Below are 16,128 nucleotides of genomic sequence, written 5' to 3'. Positions count from 1 at the left end.
GCCACTTTGAAAATATGATCTTCTTTCTTTAGTTGGCAATTTTCTTCTACCAGCAATTTCCTTAAGCAAAATATTACACATTTCCCTTAATATGCATCATAAAACAATTTTATTGAATTTTATTGCTTAACTATATCAGAATTGGTGATTCCCAAAAGTATTTCCATACTTATCATTACAAACACGGCATAAAACTGCTATATAAACATAGTATTTAACATTATAAACTCAAATTTTAATGCAAACCATCTAAAATACTACTGCTACCACAACAGATGCCAAGGTTTTGTGTAGGAATTTCACATAGAAATTAATTTAAAAGGTGCAAAAATGAAATTATGAGAACACGTAACATTTATCCAGACTTCCCATATAAAGCAACATTATATTTGTTACACAGGAGTAAGTCACAATAAACCATGTTTAAGTCATTTTAGATTGGTGGTTAATGATGTGGGAATCCCTCATGCAGCTCCTCAGCCAGGCACAGTGCTGGCTGCTGCAAGTATGTGAAGTATCAACCAGCAGATGCAAGGTCCCTCTCCCTCGCTCTAATGCTGATTTTCAAATAAGATTTAACCAGCAAGATACCATTCAAAATAACAGAGAAAAGTATGAAATAACTGGGAATAACTCTAACCAAAAATGTAAGAGACCTATTTGAAGAAAACTACAAACTACTGAAAAAAGAAATTGAACAAGACCTCAAAAGATAGAGTAACATCCCATGCTTCTGGATAGGTAAAATCAATATCATTAAAATGTCTATACTGCCAAAAGCAATATATACATTCAACGCAATCCCAATCAAAATGCCCAAAACATTCTTCACAGATCTGGAAACAATGATCCAAAGGTTCATCTGGAAACACAAAAAACCACAAATAGCCAGAACCATCCTGAAGAACAGGAAATTAGCAGGGGGAATCACAGTCCCGGACCTCTGGACATACAATAGGGCAGTGGTTCTCAAAACAGCCTGGTACTGGCACAAAGATAGAGAGGAAGATCAATGGAGCAGAATAGAAACACCAGAAGGGAACCCAAACAGGTACAGCCAAATAATCTTTGACAAAAAGACAAACGACAACCCAGGCAAATGGGAAGTTCTGCTCAATAAATGCTGTTGGGACAACTGGTTAATAGCCTGCAGAAACAAAAAGATAGACCCACATCTCTTACCATACACTAAGATCAGATCTAAATGGATAACAGATCTAAACCTACATCCAGAAACCTTCAAACTTTTGGAAGAAAATGTTGGAAACACACTGCAACACTTACAGGTAGGCCCTCACTTCCTAAAAAGGACTCCAAAAGCAGTAGAAATCGAGACCAAAATAAACAATTGGGACCTCATCAAACTAAGAAGCTTCTGTACAGCGAGAGAAACAATCAACAAGGTAAAAAGGCAACCCACAGAATGGGAGAAAATCTTCGCGCACGACATAGGTGATAGACGGCTAATCTCCAGAATATACAAAGAGCTACAAAACAAAAAAAAAAATATCAAAACAAACAAGCCACTCAAGAAATGGGCACGGGAAATGGGCAAACACTTCACAAAGGAACAAACCCAAATGGCAAATAAACATATGAAAAAATGCTCAAGTTCCCTGGCAATAAGGGAAATCCAAATTAAAACATCAATGAGGTACCACCTCATGCCAGTAAGACTGGCCCACATGAATAAAAGCACCAACAACACTTGTTGGCGAGGTTGCGGGGAAAAGGGATCCCTACTCCACTGCTGGTGGGGCTGCAGGCTGGTAAAGCCTCTATGGAAATCAGTATGGAGAATATTCAAACAACTCAAAATCAACATAGTGTATGATCCAGCAATAGCACTCCTAGGAATATATCCAGAACAATTGTTTTATGAGAAACCAACATGCACTCCTATGTTCATAGCAGCACAATCAGTAATTGCAAAAACATGGAAGCAGCCAAAATGCCCATCAACAGAGGATTGGATAAGAAAGCTATGGTTCATCTACTCCATGGAATACTACTCAGCTATTAAAAAAAACAAAATGCAGTTCTTTGTGGCCAAATGGGCCAAACTGGAAACCATAATGCTGAGGGAAATGAGCCAATCCCAAGAGGTTAAATACCACATGTTTGCCTTAATTTAAGATGATATGATGTTATGTATAACATGTTATGTTATGAATGTTATATGTTGTGTATAAACCAAAATTAAAATGTCAATGAGGTGGTCACAGAAGGTGGCTAGGAACTCGCATTTGCTTTTAACATATTGGTTACTCATTACTATGTCAATTAATTCCATAATGATGTAAATTTTTGCTGATGGCATGTTGGAGCTTTTAATTGACTGGGATGATACTCTGCTGGCTCTACCTTCAGACCAGAGAGGGTATACCTAAGAAGTCGTTGAACTTGACTAGACAATAAGATGCTGGACTCTATGTTTGGTATACGCTTGCAATGGGGGAATCTCAACTGAACTTGAGCTGTGATTATGCAACAAGGTGGAGGAATCCACCATGGTGGGAGGGTTTGGGGAGGGGTGGGGAGAACCCAAGTACCTATGAAACTGTGTCACATAATACAATGTAATTAATGAATTAAAAATAATAAATAATTTCAAAAAATCAACTAAAAAAAAAGAAAATGAATCATTTTATATCAGTTTTAAATCCTGAGTTGGCTTCTGGGTCTGATCAGAAAGTAACAAAATCATACTGTACCCAAAGTTAATTATGTTCGTAGTATCATCAGTAATATTTTTATTAGTGTGCATACTTCTTGCAATGATAAGTGGCTTTTGAAGCCCTGAGATTGTACCAGAATCTATCCTTAGGCCTTACATGTAATGATCTTGCTTAAAGACTGAAACAGCACTACAAAAATACAACAATCCATTAAACAATATATATTATATTGTTTAATTCATATATATATATGAATGCAAGAATCTAAGTCAGGTCTTGTATCATGATAAATGCAGATAAATTTTTTTTCTTTATATACATTTTATTTTTTATTTTGTTTACACAGTCGATTAGGGTGGGAAGTGTCCTGGGTTAGGGGAAAGTAGATGAGACCATCGTTTCAAATTTTTTCTACTTTCTGTGTCTTGGAAAACAGGGAATGGGAGGGGAGCAACACCCAGACTCTCAACTGCTTCAGTACCTGGGGATAGGGAATGGCCCTCCAATGCCATCCTAGGGTCCCCAGTGTGGCACAGGCTCCAAGGGTTCTGCTCCCTATTTATTCAGGAAATGCCAATAAAAACCACATTACCATTCCAACAAATACCAGTGAGAATGGTCTATATTTGTCAATCTATTCACAACAGGTGCTGGCATGGATGTGGGAAGAATGGTACCCTGTTTCACCGTTGGTGGCAATGCAACCTAGTGCCACCACTTTGTCAGTCAGTATGGAGAGTATTAGGACAACTGAAAGTGAATCTACCATATTGTCCAGCTAGTCCAATACTGAAAAAAAATCCAAATAATGTGAAATCTGCATATGAAAAAGTGACCTGCAACCCTATATTTATAGCAGCATGATCCATACAAGTGAAGGCATGGAAATAATCCAGATGCCTTTCAAAAGATGGATAAAGAAACTGTGGCAGATCTACTACATGGAATAATACTCAGACTCTGAAATGAATCAAATTCTACCATTTGCTGCAAAATGGTCCCAGCTAGAGACCATTATTCTCAGTGAAATAAGTCAATCCCCAAAGGACAAACATCACATATTCTCTCTGATATGTCAACCTTCACGCAAAATACCAGATCAATATTTAGGCTAACATATACATACATATATTTATTATTGCAGATACTTTCCAATATGCACCTCTTCTCCCTAATAAAAGAACTCACAATGAAACTGTTAAATATACTTTAACAATAGCATATGAGATTTTCTAGCATTGTCTATACCTACAAAGCCAAGATAAACTTAAATAGAAGAATCATAGACTTGTGATTGTTGCTATAGGATACTATTGTTATAATACAGAAGTTCAGAATGAGGTATGAAGCGGGAATCTCTGTGCCTATAGAAGAGTGAAAATACACTAAATTGGACATAGGTATCATGTCACCAGGTAATTTAAACTTTAGGGACCACCCACATATATACTGTCTGACCTAAACAACAGTGTGCAATGCATGGCTGTGATTTGATCCACAGGCAGGGCTCACAGGTAATGATTCTTTGATACTACACTATCCATCTGGATTGAATTTTAGTGACTTAACTATGGAAGAAATCCTGTGGGAGATTCATAAATGTATGACATCCCACACACTATATCAAATACTGGTTACAAAGAGATACTATGTATGAGGCATCATGCGAGTATAAAAACATCAAATCATTTCATTAGGAAACAATTTATCATGAATATGGATATGGGAGAAAAGAGTGTTTTTGAAGACTCCATAGCCTGCAGATGGTCATTAATTGACACCCGTTCCAATGAGACAAGAGACCTATGTACCCTCTTCTTGATTTTGAAAGGGCCTATTAGAGTATCAATGCAAAAGAAACCCTGATGATATGAATAACACATGGTCGTATCTTACTTCAAATATTTAAAGCAGCACACTTAACTATCAGGTTCTAGCCTTTCAGTCTCTCCAACAATACATTTGGAAAAGTGCTAGTAATATACTAGTAATATTTCCAATACAGTAGTAAGAAATATCAATCCAGCATAGAGAATGCTAATGAGGCTAAATTATACCATATGTATGCAACAATTTAACATTTTGTCAGCACTACCAACTCTCCATTTTAGCTCCAAAAAACTGTCAGCAGCAACATCCATTGAATCTCAGTAGTAAACAGCTGAGGGCAAGAATGAGGTAAATATTTTGGGAAATTCAAAACATTCCAATATAATTAAGTGAAATCACACTCTAAAAACCACACATATCCAGAATCCACTTCTTAAAATCTACAAAAACACACCTTTCTCTTGGAAATTTTAAAACATCATCTAGGGGCCCGGCGGCGTGGCCTAGCGGCCAAAGTCCTCGACTTGAACACACATGCATCCCATATGGGCACTGGTTCTAATCCCGGCAGCTCCACTTCCCATCCAGCTCCCTGCTTGTGACCTGGGAAAGCAGTCGAGGATGGCCCAATGCTTTGGAACCCTGCACCCCCGTGGGAGACTTCAGATCGGCTTTGGATCGGCACAGCACCAGCCTTTGCGGTTACCTGGGGGGTGAATCATCGGGTGGAAGGTCTTCCTCTCTGTCTCTCCTCCTCTCTGTATATCTGACTTTGTAATAAAATGAATAAATAAATCTTGAAAACATCATCTTTAGATTCAGTAATCAACAACATACATTGTGCTCATCCCAGTGGTGCACTCATAAGAATTTTTTTGCACCTCTCATAATCCAACATCCAAATCATTTAGTTATATTTCATGCACATAAAATGAAGGACCTGTTCCAGATTTTCCTAACTGAAACATGGCAGCTATACTACAACTAATCCATTTAGTCATTTTTTTCATATCCTGAAGAATCCCATATGGAAGAGGTACATGATGAATTGCAGAGATTTTTTAAATGCTGAATTGAATCCAAAGCTGGTGTTGAGGTATTACAACTTGACAGTGAATGAACCTAACTAGCCACCAACCATCCTAGTTTACTCCCTACAATTTTCTGGATATATACAACAGACTTCTCCTTATTTGTGCCAGTTACATTCTATAAAGTCACTGAAGACGACATTGTGATGCAGCAGATACAGTGACACCTGTAAAGCCAGCATCTCATATGAATGCTGGCTCATTACCCAGTTGCTTGAGATCCAGCTGCCTTCCAATGGACTGGGGAAAGCAGAGTGAAGGCAGAAATGCTTCCACTCCTTTCACCCACAGGGGAGACCCAGCTGCAACTCCTGGCTTTGGCCTGCAATCAGTTCTCCTTATTTCAGCTTCCCTAGAAATATACCAGCAGATATTCAATCTCTTTCCTTGGGACCAACTAGTTGGCCTACAGGGTTTTGGGGGAATAGAATGGAAAATACAACTCTCATTCTCATTCTCTCTTCCTTTCTTTCTCCCTCCATCACTAATTCTGCCTATCAAATATATAAATCTTATAAAAAGGTCCCTATCTCACCCCACATTAAAACTAGAGGTTGTTTTTAAAGATTTATTTATTTTACTACAAAGTCAGATATACAGAGAAGAGGAGAGACAGAGGAAGATCTTGCGTCCGATGATTCACTACCCAAGTGAGCACAACGGCCGGTGCTGTGCCAATCCAAAGCCAGGAACCTGGAACCTCTTCCAGGTCTCCCACATAGGTGCAGGGTCCCAAAGCATTGGGCTATCCTCGACTGCTTTCCCAGGTCACAAGCAGGGAGCTGGATGGGAAGTGGAGCTGCCGGAATTAGAACCGGCGTCCATATGGGATGCAGGTGTGTTCAAGTCGAGGACTTTGGCCACTAGGCCATGGTGCCGGGCCCCTAGAGTTTTAATAAAATAAATCTGTTCTTGAAATAAAATTCTTAAGTGCCAAATATTGTACCTTTGCTCATAAGGAAAATACAGGCAAATTTCTTCCCTTGATCTTAGTCAAAAGGCTGAGAAGCGATACCGGCAAATTCTTGATAGTTTCTAACCAGAATACGTTCATCAGTCAACCATTTCTACCATTGTTTTATGTTTACTTCAGTATCAATACATTAATATCATATTATTGACTTATTAACATGAGCTCACACTCTACAGATCTGTAACTAAGGCCTAAATAAAATGTGTCTGACACATATACTATCTCCAAAAACCCAACCAAAAAAAAAAAACATATCCTTCTTACGCTTAGGAACACTAAACATCATTTCAGCACTACGATTGGGATCATCATAAACACCTAAATGACTAACACACACAAAATGTGGCACTACACATACTATGAAAAACATACCTGCTTATACAATGAGGATTGAAACAAGGCTGCCTTACTCATTCTCAGGTGGAAATACATATGTGCACTAAGTAGCTCAAATTTATTGTAGTTATCAGCAGGTACACAAAAGCTCAGTCGATATTAATAATGTTAAATTACAAACAAATTTTAGCAAGCAGGGAATTTTATAAAACGGAACCCAAAAATAATGACAGACAGGAATGACTTCTATTAAGTAACAAGTGAGGCCTCAAAATGTTGCATTTTATGATGAAAAACATGGGCTAATAGAGATATTTGCAAATCAGAGTCTCTGGGCCTGGCACTGTGGCCTGTGACACCAACATCCCATATCAGTGCTAGTTGGAGACCTGGCTGCTCCACTTGCAATTCAGCTCCCTGCTAATGCACCTGGGAAAGCATCAGAAGATAGTACCAGTGGTTGGGCCCCTGAAGCCACATGGAAAACCTGAAAAAATATGAGTTCCTGGCCATTGTCACCTCCTGGAATCCGAGTTCCTGACCACTGTATCCCCGTGGAGAGTGAACCAAATGATGGAAGATTAATTCTCATTCTCCCTCTCTGTAACTCTACCTTCAAATAAATAAAACTAAATCTTAACAAATAGAAAATATGATTCTCCAAATACATTATCTCAAAGGAATTCTCTAGACTTCTACATTCAGGCATCAACACACACACACACACACACACACACACACACACACACACACTTTCTCCAATATATAAATGTACTAAGCATATTTATTTATACAATCAGAAATATTTATTGAATATCTACAATGTGTCCTACACAGCATTAGACACTGAGATAACATAATAAAAGAGTTCTATCATGAAACTTACCTTACATGTGGAAACATTTTTTAAAAGCCATTAACATAATCAATCAATTTAATCATGTAATCTAGGAGTTAGTTGAACATGAGAGGCCTAAGGTCACCCTGGGAAGGCAATCCTCTAGAGAGGATGGGGGATAAAAGCAGAGCATGCGTCCCATCTCTGCTTCATCATCCACTGTGTAATGAATAGCCCTCCACTGTTCTCTATCTTCACCAGATTCTGAACCTATGAGGCTACTTAATTTGGACGCTATACCTACAGCATATTAGCCAAAAATAATTCTTCCTTCCTAAGAAGTTCCTTTCCAGTATTTTAAATAAAGCCATAAAATACCTATCAATACAGGATATAACAAAACAGAAGTCAGCAATGGCTTAGGAAATCACCCTGATCAATTAGGCAAATTAACTCCTCTTAGTTAATAAGACAAGAAATACTTCCATAGGAACAATTCACACAGGGTACAGGAATCAGTTTGCCATATATTGGAGTTGTGTATAAGGGATTTAAAATTTAACTGACACTTAAAATTTTCTAAATGAGATACTCCATACATTGGAGATGTGTATAAAGGATACTGAAACCAGACATGCTCAGATTCCCTGACGTAGTCTCAAATATCATTTAATTTAAAGCAATCACATACTGAATAGCCAATTCCTGGAAATTACACAAGATTTTATGAACTAGTTCAAAACTTCCAATAGTACTTTCAACACTTTCTGTTATCTGCCCCAGTTTCTCTCTTAAAGAAACTATCTTAAGGTGAAATAATATTTTTTAAATTTATAATATATATATATGTGTGTGTGTGTGTGTGTACACACACAAACATACGTGTGTTTTATTTTTATGGTTCCATAGGCACATGCTTTCCACCCTCCCACTACCCAGTCCCCCTCCCCACCATTTTCCCCCATGTTATTACAACAGTATGGCCCTTCAGCAACAATCACACATCCAACATTCTGCAATTTAAATGTATCACACACTGTAGGTATAGACAATGGTAGAAAGTCCAACATCCTATTATCAAGGTATATTTAACTGCTTTCATTGAGAGTTCTTTTATTTAGGAGTGGAGACACACTCTGCAGTGGATCTTCACTTCCCACTATGCTACTCTCCATTCCACAGTTCATCAGAGGGAATGTATGTATACACATGTTTACCTATATAGCTATTTAACTTCTATGTTGCATGAAAGTTTCTTTATATCAGAGAAAACACATGTTCCCTTTGGTACTGGATTTTTTTCAGTGAGCATAATGGTAGATGGTTTGGGACCACTTTCTTGCAGATGGTAGAATATCAGACTTTCCAATGGGTGAACAGTATTCCACCCTAAAAAATGAATGAGCAAATCTAATCATAAATTAAGAATATTCAGTAATCACAGAAATTTGAACATACAATATATGACTATGCTTTCAAAGGGTATTTTACTTGTCATCCAATGGAGTTGGCAATGATTTTTATTACCTGCATGGCATCATGTCATTTCCTTGATATACTTCAGTCATCATTGGGACTTCCTGCGGATGTGTCCCAATTTCACTTCCAAATTGTGTCCCTTCTGACTTCAAAGGTATTTGTTCAGTCAGATGATTTTCAATATGTTCTAAAGAAAATTTTAGGTCATAACAGAAGGAATATTTTAAGCTACACACTAACATCTGAGGGCAAAAGTTACCAAATTAATAAGTTAATAACAAAATTAACAAAATTAAAATGGCTCCAACAATAGAACATCTAATGCTTTTCAATAGTTTAAAGATCTAGATCTACTATTTTAAATATTGTTTCATATTTTCTTATACAATCCTCAAAAACCACCATTGAATTTAGCATCTATTATTCAACCTAGAAGCTAACATCCATTACAAAAGGCTTTTAAAAGCATTTTTTTCAATACTTCCTTAAACTATTTCCATAACAATCAGTAATATCCATTTTATCTAGTAAAGAATTTGCCTCTCAATAGTATTATATTTCTATTCAGCAATAACTTTTAGGCTTAAACATAATATGTGTTATAAATCATATAAGGAATTTAGACCTTATGGCTAATAAAGACTCAGATGTCCTCTAGACTTAAACCAAACTATGTCTGAGAGAAAAGTATAAACTTTAACCTACCTTCAACTGCTAATTCACCTACAGTAATCTATAAAAATGAAAACTACCAATTCTAAATAATCTGAGTGCTTCAAAATCAGTGTATTATTTGATGATAGAATGAAGGAAAGATATATTTTCCAAAATGTGGCATGAATCACTACCACAAACTAAATCACTGCCACAAACTTAATGAAAAGAAAAAATACAAAATCGTATTAGTAAGTCAAAAATTTTAGTAATTACGTGTATTGAGTATATAACTATCCTAAAATACTCACAACTTATTTAAATGAAAATGCAAGGAATTTTTAAGTAAATATCTTAAAAATAAATGATTGAATACACACAAAACTATGTATATCTGTACTTTTAAAAAACTTTTGCAACTCATTTTAAAAGTTAAGCTACTTATTCCACTGCTAAAAACAATTATTAAATTGATGTTGAGTATTTTCTTTTTTTTTTAAAGATTTATTTATTTTTATTGCAAAACCAGATATACAGAGAGGAGGAGAGACAGAGAGGAAGATCTTCTGTCCAATGATTTACTCCCCAAGTGACCACAATGGCCAGAGCTGAGCCAATATGAACCCAGAAGCCAGGAACTTCCTCTAGGTCTCCCACGTGGGTGCAGGATCCCAAGGCTTTAGACCAACCTCAGCTGTTTTCCCAGGCCACAAGTTGGGAGCTGGAGGGGAAGTGGAGCTGCCAAGATTAAAACCAGAGCCCATATGGGATGCAGGTGCGTTCAAGGTGAGGACTAGGCCACCGCACCAGGCCCGAGAATTATTTATAAAACAGTGTTTCATTATTAGAGATAATGCTCATTTAGTGTAGTATTTTGAAAATACAGATTAGATTATAAACTGCCCATGCTTCTCTATTCAAAAATGATCATTATTGACATTCAAATATTTCCTTCAATACTTTACTAATGTAAATTCTGTGAATTAAAATTTTTAAATGAGATGCTTTTTAAAACCCAACTTAAAACTTCAAACTTAAAACTGACTGTAAAAGAAATGTTATAAATATCACTTTATATTTAGTTTTTTTGTTAACCTCTTAATTTGTCTCACCCATAAATTCAGTTTTTTTATAAGTTGTATACTTGCAGGAAAAAAAAAGACATAATAAATGTGAGATTCAAAACAAGTCAGTTTCAAGCCTAAAATCGTGCAACATTCCCCTTACTAAATAAGCCTACTATGAGAAGCAATTTTCTCTTGCCATAATATCGCTATATCACACACGCACAAAAGCACACACACACACACACACACACACACACACACACACACACATACACACACCATTTTAAGTACACCTTCCACTTCCAGTCCAGTTTCCTATTAATATACCAGGGAGTCAACAGATGAAAGTTCAAATTCGTGGGTTCAGGCCAACCACTTAGGAGACCTGGATCAATTCCTGGTTTTTTGTTTGGTCCAACCCCAGCTGATATGGGCATTTGGGGACTGAATCAGTAATAAAAGATCTCTCAACACCCATCTCTTTTGTCTGTCAGTGTTCATTTTCAGTAAATCAATAAATACAGAAATCCTTCACAATTTAAAAATCACATCTTTCTTCATGAATGTATTTATTACTTGTGCTGTAGTTCAGTGGGGAAAAGCATAACATTTGGAAGAACTATCAAGGAAGGAAACTTGTTGTAAGGAACATGAGATCTGTCTATATTACTTTTAAATTTCCTGTAAATCTCTAACAATTTCAAAATAAAATATTTTCTAAGATGTATTTCTTTGAATGGCCGAGTTATAGAGAGTGAGGGAGAGTAAAGGAGAACCAGAGACAGAGACCAAACTTTCTTCTGCTGCTTCACATCCCTAACACATCAACAGTCAGGGCTGGGACAAACAGCATCCAGGAACGCAGAGCTCTTTCCAGGTCTCCCTTGTGGGAAGCAGGGACACAGGTGCTTTCATCTTCCATTTCCCACTGTCTTTCTAGCTACTTTAGCGGGAAGCTGGAAAGGAAGTATGGCAGGCAGGACTCAAACAAGTTTTCATACTGATGCCAGCATTGCAGGTGGCACCTTGAAACACTGTGCCACAATGCCAGCTCCTAGATATCACTAAAAGAAAAACAACAAAGTCATCAGAACTGGTTTGAGAACACAGTGAATGGCTTCAGCTAACCCAGTTTTTGGAAGGTCAACTGCAATGGGTAATGGTAAAAATTACTGTGATGATCCAAAGTAGTGTAACGATTTAACTTAATAAAATCTTGAGCTATGAATTAGTGCTTTATGTAGCACTCATATTTTGAGCATGTCACCTACCCATTTGTTTAGCCTACAATAGGGAGAGAAGCAAGCACTGAAATGATTATGGTATTAATTTTTTCCTTACTGCTGTAAGGAAGACATGTATCAGCTGTGAGAAGAACAGTAGGGAAGGAGACTACAAGTCTCTCTAAGGAGTTGAAGGGATTGGTTGAAGGTGTTCCAGCTGAAGGTAAATGTAAATGGAGACAATGACACTGTGTTGCAGACATGCCAAAGCACAGTGTATCAAAAACAAGGACTGCAGGCGAACAACCCAAAGAAGTAGCCATCATTTTATCAAAAAGATGAATCCTGACTTAATACCTAAGGGAGTACCGTTTTCTGAGTCACTCGTCATGTCTTGTTCCACACTGTCATCATCGGTAATATCTTCTCCAAGGATGGCAGAGCAATTTTCCATCTTTAGAAAGTGTTCAGAGATTTAAAAAAAAGACAGAAGGTAATAACTTACACTATTGCATTTATTATTTCTTTTCTCTTAAGATTGATTTACTTCTTTATTTCAAAGTCAACAGAGAGGAGAAGACAAACACTCTTCCATTTATGGGTTTGCTACTCAAATTATCACAACATTCTGAAGCCAGGAGCCAGGACCTCCATCTGGGTCTCCCACATGGGTGGCAGAGGTCCAAGTAATTGGGCCATCTTTCTGTTGCCTTTCCAGGTACACTGCACCAAGGAGCTATGAGATGCTCATGTATGTGGTAGCTTCACCTACAGTACCACAATACCAGCCCAAATGTATTTCTTGTGGATGTACAATTACACTTTTTAAATAAATCTACCTAGAGTAGGTATTTGGCACAATAGTTAAGAAGCCCATTGAGATGCCCATATTCTCATCTGAATGCCTGGGTTCCCATCCTCACTACATCTCCCGATTCCAACTTCTTCTTAGTTCTCCTCCATGACCATATTCACCCCTAAACGCCGCACCAACAGGTGGTGCAAGCAGAAGCATCCCTGCCACCTTGATTGGACATTCAGATGGAGTTCCTGGCTGCTGGCTACAACAAAGTCCAGGCAAGGCTGTTGTGGCTATTAAGTTCTATAAGATAAAACCAAAACTAGTGATTCTTAATGAAACATCTTATAATAGTTCATTCTTGCTAAATCCATATTTTAAAATGGCAAAATGATGTATGAGATGATTATCTGCTACAAATAAAACTGATCATTAACATAATGTATATATTTTATATAATGACCAATCTGTGATATAAAGATTACAAATTTTAATGTATTAAAAAGAAAACATAAATGAGGAGTTCAGCTGAGATAAAATACATTCTTAAGAAGTATTCAAATTAGAACATGAGATGTTTCCCAGCATTGGGTAGTTTTTTCTTGAATTGCAGAAAAATTTTCTAGCACTGTAACAAAAATATCACATGACTGTGTCGTATATTTCTCTGGAAAGCCCCACTTAAATCTATTCTGCTCTACAATTTCCATCCTTCAGTTGCCTCACACTTTTAAGAGTCTGAGGCACCAAACGAAAAGGTCTACAGCTTTGCACACAGTGCTAGGATACTATCTCATTATTGTTCTGTTTAACATGTATTTCAAGGTCTTTCAATCTTTGAGCTTAGAGAAAAAGTTAAACAATACATTTCTCACATGGCATCCACGAAAAGAAGGGTTCAAGGACAAGCCTTCTAACTCACAAATGCAAAAATCCACATATGTTCAAGTCTCTTATGCACAATAGTGCATTATTCACAAACAGTCCATAAATGCCTACATTTTAACTCAGTTCTATTCTGCTAATGATACTTAGTAACTCTGTTATGGAAATAGTGATAGCATTATATATTTAGAGAATAAGTACAAGAAGAAGAATCTGCCAGACACAATACATTTTTTTTTTTCAAATAGATCTGATGCACAGTTTGCTGAATCTATAGCTGTGGAAATTGTGGGTGCAGAGGGCAAGCTATATGACAGTAAGAATATTGTCAAGATTCCAGCCTAGCAATTTAATTCATAATTTGCCATTGCAATGATTTGCTTCAGTTTATTTTGTTTGGAAAATAAAGTTTTTAAGTTTCTAAGTTAAGATACAATTCTATCCAACTCAGTCACACGCATCAGTAGAGTCATTTACCTCAATTTGATTTTCATTGTCATTGATAGGTTGGTCTGTCAGTATTGTAGTGCATATAAGTGTCTTTTTCTCTTTAAGTCCACTCAGCTCTTGTTTTGATATTTTAGCTTCTCCAATAAGCTAAAATCACAACAAAAAATGCAATTCATCATACATGTTTGTAAACAGATGCATTTACAAGGCTGGTATGTCAATAACAGACATAAAAAAGACAGGAAAGATGACTCCTATTGCAAAGAATTTTCAAATTGGGGTAGTATAAAATAATAGGCTTAAGTATTCTTTAACTCATTTACATATCTATATAAAATCAAAAGTTTTCTGAGACAAAAACACAGATACTTTACAAAGTTCATGTAAAATGACTAGGGATAAGTTTGTCACTAAAAATTCTTTAAAATCCATGCAAATTTTTAATAGTATGAATTTTTTTCTATAAAATGGTTGGAAACACATCTCTCTCCATTTTCCTCTATCCCTCTGCCATTCTGTTACTTTGCCTGTCCTAGAAAGAAAATCCTTTATTTAAAAGTAACAAACTTAGGCTGAAAAAAGAAACTATGTAGATAAGTAAAAAAAAGGTATAAATTCATGAAAGAAATTTTCCATATACATATGAAAGAAACATCTTACACTTCATAAATTTACCATCAAACAATAAACATTAAATTTCTCTGCCAAACTGGCCCTTCATTGGAGAATATCCTACACAATCACACCCCCAAAAATCCTTTTCTGTAAAATTACCAAAGAATCAGGTGATGGCAAACAGGCAAAATAAAATGAATACTGGGGCCCGTGCTGTGGCACAGACAGTCAGGCCTCCACTTGAAAGACCTGCATCCCCTGGGGGTATCCAATCAAGTACTGGTGGCTCCATTTCTGATCCAGCTCCCTGCTTATATCCTGGGAAAGCAGTCTGGGATGGCTTAAATTCTTGGGCCCTTGAATCCATACAGGAGATCCAGAAGAAGCTCCAGCTATTGCAGCCATTTGGGGAGTCAACCAGAGAGGAAAAGGTCTCTCTTTCTCTATAACACTACATGTCTCTCTTGTAAACATGCTTTTCAAATAAAAGTAAGCCCTAAAAAACTGAAATTAAATGGCCTGGAGTGATAGCCTAGTAGTTAAAGTCCTTGTTTTGAATGCGCCTGGATCCCATATGGGCACTAGTTCTAATCCTGGCAGGCTTGCCTTCCATCCAGCTCCCTGCTTGTGGCCTGGGAAAAGCAGGTAAGGATGGCCCAAAGCCTTGGGACCCTGCACCTGTGTGGGAGACCTAGAAGAGGTTCCTGGCTCCTGACTCCTGGCTTCAGATCAGCTCAACTCCAGCTATTGCGGCCACTTGGGGAGTGAATCAATGGATGGAGGATCTTCCTGTCTCCCTTCCTCTCAAAGTATCTGACTTTGCAATAAAAATAATAAAAAATTGAAACCAAGGAAAAATCATCAAATTTAGTGACTAGATGCTATCTAATACACTGCTAAAAAGTGATGTAAACATGCAGTAATAAAAGGTTAGTGAATGATCATTATTACAATAATTTGTTTCAGGAACACTGATAATTAAAACTACATAAAAGTAGTTCTAACAAGTAATGCCATCTAAGTCATTTTTTTTAATAGAAAAGTGTATTTTTGATTCTATCAGAAGCTTATCACTGGGTTGACCATCACTTGCTCTTGACATTAAGATGACAAAAGATTGCTGCTTTTTGTTATTTTAGAGGCATAGTGTTTAATAGGTAAAATAGGAAATGCATCAAAGATGACTGTAAAAACAAAACATGGAAAGTGA

At 36.9% G+C, this 16,128-nt stretch overlaps 1 long non-coding RNA gene across 1 annotated transcript; it reads right to left on the bottom strand.

The window, feature by feature from the left end:
* Positions 1 to 9,278: 9,278 nt before the first annotated feature.
* Positions 9,279 to 14,376, bottom strand: LOC131480743 (uncharacterized). Its single transcript, XR_009245775.1, has 3 exons — positions 14,331 to 14,376; positions 12,539 to 12,623; positions 9,279 to 9,412 (listed from the first exon to the last, which is right to left on the bottom strand). It is a non-coding gene; the product is annotated as an uncharacterized LOC131480743 (long non-coding RNA).
* Positions 14,377 to 16,128: the final 1,752 nt, after the last annotated feature.

The sequence above is a fragment of the Ochotona princeps genome, chromosome 7 (genome assembly GCF_030435755.1).
Source record: "Ochotona princeps isolate mOchPri1 chromosome 7, mOchPri1.hap1, whole genome shotgun sequence".
Lineage (NCBI taxonomy): Eukaryota > Metazoa > Chordata > Mammalia > Lagomorpha > Ochotonidae > Ochotona > Ochotona princeps.
The sequence above is the reverse complement of the archived record's forward strand: the minus strand, read 5'-3'. Positions and strand labels throughout refer to the sequence as shown.